This window comes from Centruroides sculpturatus, unplaced genomic scaffold (assembly GCF_000671375.1).
Source record: "Centruroides sculpturatus isolate CEXI.00-Female unplaced genomic scaffold, Cexi_2.0 scaffold544, whole genome shotgun sequence".
NCBI lineage: Eukaryota > Metazoa > Arthropoda > Arachnida > Scorpiones > Buthidae > Centruroides > Centruroides sculpturatus.
In genome coordinates, this window is record NW_019384736.1 from 162,801 (window position 1) to 172,772 (window position 9,972).

General features: G+C 29.0%; 1 protein-coding gene and 1 long non-coding RNA gene across 4 annotated transcripts in view; both read right to left on the minus strand.

Moving 5' to 3' along the window:
• LOC111628280 (zinc finger protein 79-like) overlaps positions 1–9,972 on the minus strand; it is a 367,779-nt gene that overhangs the window by 145,070 nt on the left and 212,737 nt on the right. The window lies entirely within an intron of this gene.
• LOC111628282 overlaps positions 1–9,972 on the minus strand; it is a 136,753-nt gene that overhangs the window by 32,958 nt on the left and 93,823 nt on the right. For both annotated transcript variants that reach the window (XR_002757150.1, XR_002757151.1), the window contains exon 4: positions 789–828. This is a non-coding gene — a long non-coding RNA (uncharacterized LOC111628282). The remainder of the gene's footprint in view (positions 1–788; positions 829–9,972) is intronic.

A 9,972-nucleotide genomic window follows, 5' to 3' on the forward strand; every position in this document is an offset into this window, starting at 1 on the left:
AGTCAATCGGTGTCTCCTGTCGCTAAGGTTTCCATATCTAGTCTCAGATTTTATCTAATTCCGTTCTGGAGACTAAGGGAAGACAGACGGACAGACGACAGTGGGAATATATAGATCTACAATTTTTTTGAAATTGCAGCCCATTCAGAACTGCCTTGGTAAGAACAGTTGAAATTTCTTAGCGTTCTACATACTAACAGGTTTATTTCACCACAGATGGTGAAATGAACTTACATGTAATATGCTAAATAACAGTCAAATAAAATTCATATTTTAATTAAAAAACTTATTTCTCAAACTATTGAATTATTTTTCTGCTTTTAAATTCCATCGACAGATAAAATGTAATTAAAAATTAAATACTTGATTCTTAAATTCAAAAAATAAACAAATAGTTTCCAATTTAGAGAAAAATGCCTCTTTTTAAATGATTTTAACTTGCTTTGTATCTTACAACTCAAACCTTCCAAACCAAATTTCTTCTACTTTTAATTAAAATAGAAGACTGGAATTTTGAGGACATACCTAAATCCGATGACAATGAATTTTATTAATGTTCTTGGAGTTGACCCACCCGATAAACATAACCAAATGTAGAATTTAGTTATGATGTCTGTGTCTAAATTTAAATTAACTTGAATATAGAACAAGAATTTCAATTAACTCAAATGTAAAACAAAATAACAATGAAAATTACAAATAAAATTAAAATAATAAAAGAAAGGATAAATGAAGGATAAATGAAACATTCCGTATATCAATGTAATTTTATAAAATAATAAACTTACTCTTAATGCTTCTTGATGTTATTTTTGAAGCTTCTAACGTCTGTAAGAAAAAAAATCATGAATCAAGAATTAAAACAGAAAATTTACTATAACAACATATGAATCCAGCAAGACAATTAATTTAAACGGCATATAACAATTAAACAGAACTGAGCTGATTTAATTGATATATTTTAATTAGTAAATTGTTATTAAAATAATTTTAAGAGAAAATTAATAGTAATTTTAATAATTATTATTAATACTATAAAACATAACATAAATGTATGAATACTAAATGTATTACAGTATATTATAAAATATAAAAATGCAGCATATATAAGACAACAAATTAATAGAAATTAATCACAAAAAGCATACATTATTAAGAATGGTTAGCCTGTTTACTGAGTTAGATATTTAAAATCATGTATGAATAAATTTAATATTTATTTGCAAAATATTTTTAAATTCAATCAATTTTTCGTGAGCATTATTTTGATTTGATTTGATTCATATTCAAGGTTTTCGGCAAATATTGATAATTCCAAAAATTGAAATTGAGTTTTATGAATTTCTTTTTTTAATTTTCAGCATTGAAACTCGGATAACATAAAGTTAATTTCATTTTATAGTAATTTTGATATGCTTTCCGTGTATCGCTTAAAAGCAACAATTAGCAGCCATTGAACATAACTCATCCGATCACTGAAGTTATAGAGAGTATTGGAAACAATTACTCCGCTATTACATAACTATACCAGGAAATTCGTTATCATTTTACCCACAGCCTTGTAGCTCTAACCGATCAAAAAAAAAAGGTTAGGTCATATGATCATAAAACGAAGCCAAATCAAGAAAAATCAGCTGCCTCACGAAAACAGGTTAATAATTATGGATGGGGAAAAGAATTTCAGTATGTCATTTGTTTGGAAACATATTAGCTCTTAGAGTTATTTAACATTTTCAGTCTAGTAACTAGTAGACTTGCATCGACATTTTATTACTAAGCATATGAAAAATATCACATTCTTAGTAATAATTTCAAGTAATAATACTTGAAATTTTTTTAAATGATAAAATGAACGATAAAGTAATAAAAACCATTTGTTTACGACAAAAATCAAAATATTCGGTGAAATAGAATAGTGTGTCAATTATTCGAAATAATCGGTTCGGGACACTGATTTTTCGAATAATCGCTCTACTCGATGGGAAAAAAATAACAAGTTAAACACATTAAGTTAACTTAAAATATTAATTTTAATTCTAGTACAATAATAATTCGAAAACGATTAAAGCATAAAAATTTAATAAGTACGAATAATTCGAAATAACGAAAAAATTGTCAAAAATAAGCAAGCACATAGTGATAATGTAGTGAGTTTAAATTCAAAATAAATGTATAGTACATAATAGTAAAATTAATAATAGCTAGACAGCTTAATAGTCGGCTTATCGTCGCCAATAAAAACTTAACTTATAACTTACCTTTTATGCTTTATATTCATTTACACTGAAGAGGGGCTCATATAGGCCCGAATTGCATTTGTGATTTGCAATAAAGGAGTGCCTAACCTAATAGCTGAGAGAAAGTCTACCGTTTTTACTAATTCGGATTAAAGAGACACATACTAAATCTAAATTCTAAAATTTTATATTTAACTTTTTTTAATACAGTAAAATCACAGCTAATTTTGAACACAGACTTTACACTTAATTTCAAATGAAATTTATTCATTGATAAATAAATACAATTAAAATGGAGATAAAAGATAATAAAGCAATATTAAAAATTAATTTGTGCTTGTGAACTATATCGACGTTAGGAAACGCTAGTCTGTTAACAGAGTTTGCTAGCGACGAAGACGAACTATTCGATTGGTCAACGCTAAATTGAGAGATTGAAATATTCCGTGCGATAGAAGAATTCTAAGTAGGGTTATCATTTCATTTTACAGCGTGATTATTGCAGTCGATTATTGCTTGAAATGATTTTTTTAATTTTAAAATGAGATTTATAATTTCATTGGGGCCGCTTTATGACAAAGATAAAATATAAAGCTTTATAAATTGTGAAATAAATTAGATTTAGTGATGAGTGAAATCTGCGGTGTATATTGATTTTCATTTTCTCTTTACACATTATTAATTATGCTTTAAATATTTTCATTTAGATTTGAAAATACAAAACACTACAGAATAACTGCTTCAGCAGCTATTCTGTAGAGCAGTTGTAATATTCGTAAACAGTACAGCTATTCTATAGAGCAGTTATAATATTCGTAAACAATTATGAAATTAAATAAAAAATTCTCGAATTCAATTAATGTAATGAATTTGGCATTTCTACTTATTTTTTTTTATAAAAACCTGCCAATATACAATATTTTTCATTGACATTCGTACTAAACACCTAAGTTAAATTTAGAGTAAGATTTAAATTGTGAATTAAATTAAAATCGGTATTTATCACGTTTTAATTCTACAGGGTGTCCTAAAAGTTTCCATACATACAAAGGTAAAATATAGCTTTATTCAAAAAATGTCTGCATTAAGATTTGTGTCAATAGATTGACGGAGTAAGGAAACGGAAACACATGGGTGATCTTCCAATGGGGTAACTTCTAGCAGGATTTCCTATGTGGAAAATGGATTCTGTTTAGGTGTTAAACTGTGCTCACACCATGCGATTTTCAGCCGCGCAGATGACCGCAGCTGCAACAAGCGCGAGTCGCGCGCGTTTTTTCGTGGTCACACATTGTTCGCTGATGTTGCAACTCGGAAACACGTGACCCTATAATAAACCAATAAAAATACAGTAGCTTGTTTTTGACTACTTTCGTGAATTTGTCGATATTTTACGTTCTACTTCAGACTATTTATTTACTTCAGACGAATTTTAGCCACTTTTCTTATTAAAATAGCAAGCACTTCCTTTTCTGGAATGAATAAAAGAAAAAAGACGATTATTTTAATAGAGCTGGCGAGAATACACGAAAAGATAAAATCTTCGATAAAACGAAGAATTAAAATCCCACAGGTATTCATGAGCCTGAATAAGTTCGATCAATCTCGATTCTGTTAAAGTATTAATCCTGTAACTATCAGCCACGATGATAAACTATTTTCAATGTTGTCACCGTATGACGTGGCACAAAGGCGTTTGCTGATTGGATGCGCGTTTGCAATCGTCGCGAGTAGAACAAACTTTTTGTTTCTAGTTGCGGTTGCAGTCGTGCTGGTTTTCGAAGGGGGTTTATTAGTTAACGGAAACAGCCGTCGCCGTTGCAGTTGTCTGCGCGGCTGGAAATCGCATGGTGTGACCACGGCTTTAGACACATGAAAAAAACCAGAATACTGCATGGTGGTCAGGCACGAACCAATGACCAACTATCAGTGTTCAATAGTTTTATTTATTCGGCTACTGGTGGGCTTGATTTGTGTCAATGTATGGATACTTTTGAAACACACTGTAGATATAACACTGAAATCTGAATTATGATTAAACTTATCATTATCGGAAGGTTAATACTCGAATAACAGATTTAAGGAATGTGCTATTTAAATTCTTTGTAAAATAATATAAATATATCTAATTTTTACACGATTTTAAGCTCTTACAAATTGAAAATAAGCAACAATGCTACGAGTGATGAATTAATTAACGATTACATCACAGGATTTTCAATTTAAAACACATCTCTCCTTTCTTTTCAGCTTTATCTTTATATGCTTTACAGTATTTATTTTTCAAATTTTCGAATAAAACAACGATTGTTTACTACTGTTTATATTCGTCTGTATACCTATTATTCATCTGTTTATTATTTTCTAGAATGTTTTTTATAGTTTACGTCTAATTCTAATAATACTTCGGTGTGGAAGTAATACACCGCTGGAACCTATTATCTAATAAACTTTGAAAGCATGTGTTTAGTTTATGCATGATTGTTCCGTAGACACGTCATGAAGTATTCAGACAAATCAGACAACGTGTAACAGCTCGTCACTTCAATCAATTCGAAGAATTCGTAATCCACTGTTAGATTGTGTTAATGAATACGAAAAGTTCAATAACTCAATCTCGGATTACAAAACTCTCGATTAAAAACGTTGTTGGTGAATACGACCGTAAGTAGAGTTCAGAAAAGCACGGCTCAGTTCAGTTATTTCGATATACCGAGTTAAGCTAAGGTCTTGGCAAGCAAGGTGAGAGCCGAGCCGTGAATTTGGACTGGAGCGGGAAGCCTAGAGCTGAGCTGGATGTGTCGCAGCAAAAACTCATTTCTGAATATAAATTACATCTTTAACAAATACATAGTATGGGATCTGTTATTAAAATGAGAGCATGCTAATGAAAACTATTTGAGCATTAAGCAACTGAACTGTAAATAATTTTTAGACAAAGAGATTTATTAAAAGTAATAAAAGGTAACTTTTTAAAATGATCATTTCTAGCATAACATGTTCAGAATGGTCACTTAGAATTTTCGTGACCATCGACGGAATCGACATTACCTCGAATCACAAAAAAGCCGAATATGGACGAAAGTTGAGCTTAGCTGTGAGATGTAGATAATAAAAATATTGTAATCAATAAAAATACAGTAACAAAACTAGGTGAAAAACAGCAAAAAATAAAAAGAAATTATCATAATAATGCAACCAAAATTATTAGTCATCCAAATTGAATGAATAATGTCGCATCATTTAACATTACATGAAAATCAAATGTAATATAATAAAATTTAAATTGATACTCTACCATAATGTCGCTGTTCTCTGCTTTTCAAGACAATTTTCCGATGGGAAATGTTTACAATACATTATTGAAAGGATATTGTTTCCATTAACCACAATACAATCAATACGCTATAATATAGTATCGAAACTTCGGTCAGCAAAAATATATATCTAGATGTAAAGGTCCTCGAAATAAAAAATAAATTTAAAAGTGTAAATACATTTTTAGTAACTTTTATTAGTTTTGCGTGGTTACCTAACAACATAACATAAATAAATTTAAGTTTAAATTTGAAGATAATTTAAAACGTAGTACGTTATGAAAAATTACGTATTACTATTAAACACTGATACCATAATAACAATAATTTAATAAGTACAACTTCTTACAAATGAAATCAACAAATCATGACGAAAAAAAATTATAATGACAGAAAAAAATAGCCGTACGTGTTGCAAAATTTATTCAAAGATAAAAATTAAAGTTAAAACTGCAATTGTAATCATTACATTATAAAGTAAATTACTATTAATAAAAATTATTTGAAATAAAGAACAAAAGAAAATAAAACAGTTATGAAGTACAAAATTACTTTATAAAATATTGATATAGATCAATAGCAATTAAAAAACAACTATAAATTTATTTATTTATTCAAGATATACAGTATATGGTGCAAGTAATAATATTCAAGATGGTATCACCATAAATTTTACGAAATGAGAAGTTTACATATTTGAAACCGATTAGAAAAATTCACACTGGTTCTCGTTTAAAAACAACCCTACACGAATATTTGAAAGCTTGCAGAATTAAATCGTTGTCATCAACGCTGAAATCAACTTCGATTGCTAAATGACAGCGAAGTAACTTCAACGAAGCTATATTAACAGTTTTACGTATGCAACCAAGCTTACTGAAGATATGGTTTTCTAGAATATCACAAGAAAGGAAATGAATACATCAGTAATAAAATCGATATTGATGTAAAGATTTCAGATCTGCAGTCGAGCGGAGCACAATACTAATAATTATGAGCTGCTGAATTACAGCGAAAAGATAGCGTTCGGAATTAAAAAGTATCAAATACAAATTCAAACTGATTAAAGCTTTCATTTATCGAACACTGTCGATTAAAAAAAAACATATTGAGCAAATTAAATACACTTTTAAATCTTAATGAGTCAAAGTTATTCACTATAAATAAACGCAAAACGCAGTTTATTTTACAAGTACTATACTTTAAAAAATCCATAGTGCTTAACTTTCCCGGCAACATTTAAAACTGCGTCTGTGGCACCATCTGTTGTTATATTTTATTTAAAAACAACTTTTTATAATTAAACATTGATAATTTCGTGAAATCCATCTTCATCAAATAAATAATGTAAGATGAGATTTGAAATTTTGCTCGCAGATAGCGTGGAATACAATATATTAAATTTGAAAATTTTGTTCGTTTGAGTAAACTGTCATTTTATAACTGTTAGCAAAACTATGTCTGTTGTAAGAAGAAGAAAAATGGGACTTTGTAGAAGTGTTTTAGGAGACTAGTTTAATCTTAAATTTTCAAACAATATACAGTAGAGCATAGATTATCCGACCCCCGATTAACTGTCACCTCGGTTAACCGACCATATTCTAATTGGCAAATTCAAATGTCCGCTAGTGATGTGGCGCTACAATATTTTGCTATGTCTTGGCTACTTTAATAGTACTTTTACGTGTTCTAGCTATCAACACTGGCTCGACCATGAAAGGGAGGCAAGTATTTAAACGAGGCTTAATTTTGTAATTATAAGTGGTTGTTTTATGAGCAATAAAATAATTTAAAAATAATTTTTAATGATACAATACCGACGATTATTATTTTAAAAAATTTTTGTTAGGCTTAACATGGAGGAAAATTCAACGCGAAGTAGGTTAATAGCGATATACTAATATACTAATTACATGGGATATAATAATATACTACACTAATAATGGATTTTTTCATACTTTTCGGTTATCCGACCAACCCCAGTCCCCAATTGAGTCGGATAATCGATGCTCTACTGTAATGGTAGTATGAGAATTTTTCTTTGATATTTCAATAAACTAAGAACTGGAGATATATTTAAACACGCGATTATTATTATTTTTTTATTGTACTGTGCGTTTAAATTTCCTTAGCTATTTGAACAACATTCTTAGCTTTCACTGTGAAATTATAGACATCAAACACAAAAACTATTCAATAATTAATTATCATCGATTAGAGAAGTAAAATAAAATGTATAACTTATAGATAATGTTAGTTAAAGTATCTTGAGTATCTGCCATCCTTTTAAGTCCAAAATGAGTTACGACAAAATAACCAATATATCACGAAATTACTACTCGAGACACCATCAAAATATCGTCAATGTGAAAAAGATAATTTTTTTAAGTCGCGAGGATGGAAAGTGTTCAATATACGAGCAATTATTTATTGTGACATCGTCACGATACCGGGCTGCAATTTTTTAAGTTATTTAATTTAAAATATAGGCTCTCCAACTCAAATAAGTAGTGGCTTGCTCCTGTACTTTTCCTGTTAGCAATGAGTCGTCTATCTAACTCCCTTCGGGAGAAAAATTTCGAATTGAAATAACGTGACTTCAGGTTTGCATCGGAAATTATTATAGTTAATCGGGACTTTCTGCTCCTAAGCTTTCCATATCTGGTCTCATCTTTCATCTATCCAACTCTGTTATCGAAACTAATAAAGAAAGTCAGCAGACTGACAGACATACAGACAAACGATAGTGAGCAATTATAGGTCTTCAATTTTTCAAATTGCAGCCAAATATACAGGCTAAAAGACTCTCGCACAAAATTCGTAATGTATTGTCACGAAATTACCCATGATATCACGAAATAACTACCTGTACGCGATATATTAAAAAACAAAGATAAATATACTCATAATGACAAAAATCCATGCTGTTATCTTGAGAATATGCTACCTTTAATAGTATAGTTAACAGGTCCATTTACGAAATAAAAAATATATCCGATAATTAAAGAATAATTACTTTTATCACGAATTTACCAATGTCTACTCAATTTTGAGGGCATTGATGGGTTTTAAAAAAATTGTAAATGCTAATAACGAGTAAAATCGCCATTAAGTTTGACCTTACTTCATATATGACACTCGACTCTCCTTTATCTCCCCAATCCGTCAACCTTTACCATAAAATTTAATAGCATCAATCCCCTTAATATACAAGCTTCCCTGCAAATTTTCAGAAATTTTCGACAAAAAGCACATGAGTTATTCAGCATCAAAGAGGATGAACAAAATCGTGCTCCCCACACACACCAACATCCACACATACATACAGAAAACCGTGCCCTCGAATTTTTTTTTTTTTTTTTTTTACATTTCTTGACGTTTCAAGGTCCCGAGTCCAAAAATGTAAAAATCATGGAGGTTCATTTTTGACCGATCGCAGTATCTTCCACTTGTTATATATAACAAAGCCGGAAAAGTACTATCGATTCTAAAATATGTAAAAAATATATTTAGTATAGTCTTTAAATAAACTGATTTGCGACTTTCCTAACTAGAGAAAGCAATTGTTTACTTACTTATATGCCTATACAATTTTGCACTAAATTCAGAAATAAAAATATTTTCTTGAGCTTTATAATGTCAAAGTTAATTCTTTGTGATTTTGAAATTTAACAATTCAAAAATAATAAAAATCTTTAAAGATTATCCAAAGTAAACTGTGTTCGAAAATGCTGAATATTTCAAATGTTATTAATATTGATTTACTTATTTTCCTCTTTTTAAAATATAGTAAATTCATATTTATATTTAATTCATATTAATATTTAATTCGTATGCTTAATCAGATAATTCTCTAAAGCAGTGGTTCTTAACCTTTTTATACTTGCGACCCATCAAATATTTCATAATTTTTGTGACCCCCATTTTTTAATAATAATTTATATTTGTTAAATTATCCATAATAAATTGATTTTTTTATTATTGCTTTATGTTTTTATATAATACTGTAAATGTAAAACATAACTTTATTATTTCATTATCTATTTAGGTAACATTCAAACTCCACAATTAAACATAAAACTCATTAATTTTTAACAAAAAATAAAATAAGAAACATTTAAAATTTATAGAAAAAACAAAAAATATTTGAAAATATGTACTAACGAAAGGCAGCAAATTTAGCATTGCTGTTGAAAACAGGGGAGGATATTCTGCACGAATTTGTATCCAAAATTCCAAGCTTTAATAGTTTCTTAGAATTACTTTGGAATAAAAGAAGTAAATACTGCAGTGTAAGTAGCATATTTGCATTTATTTCTTCTGTACTAACAAAGTTGTATGTAGGAAGAAATAAATAAATAAAAGAAAACTAAATACAAAAACTTTATCTTTCTTATTTCACTTTTCAATACGATATT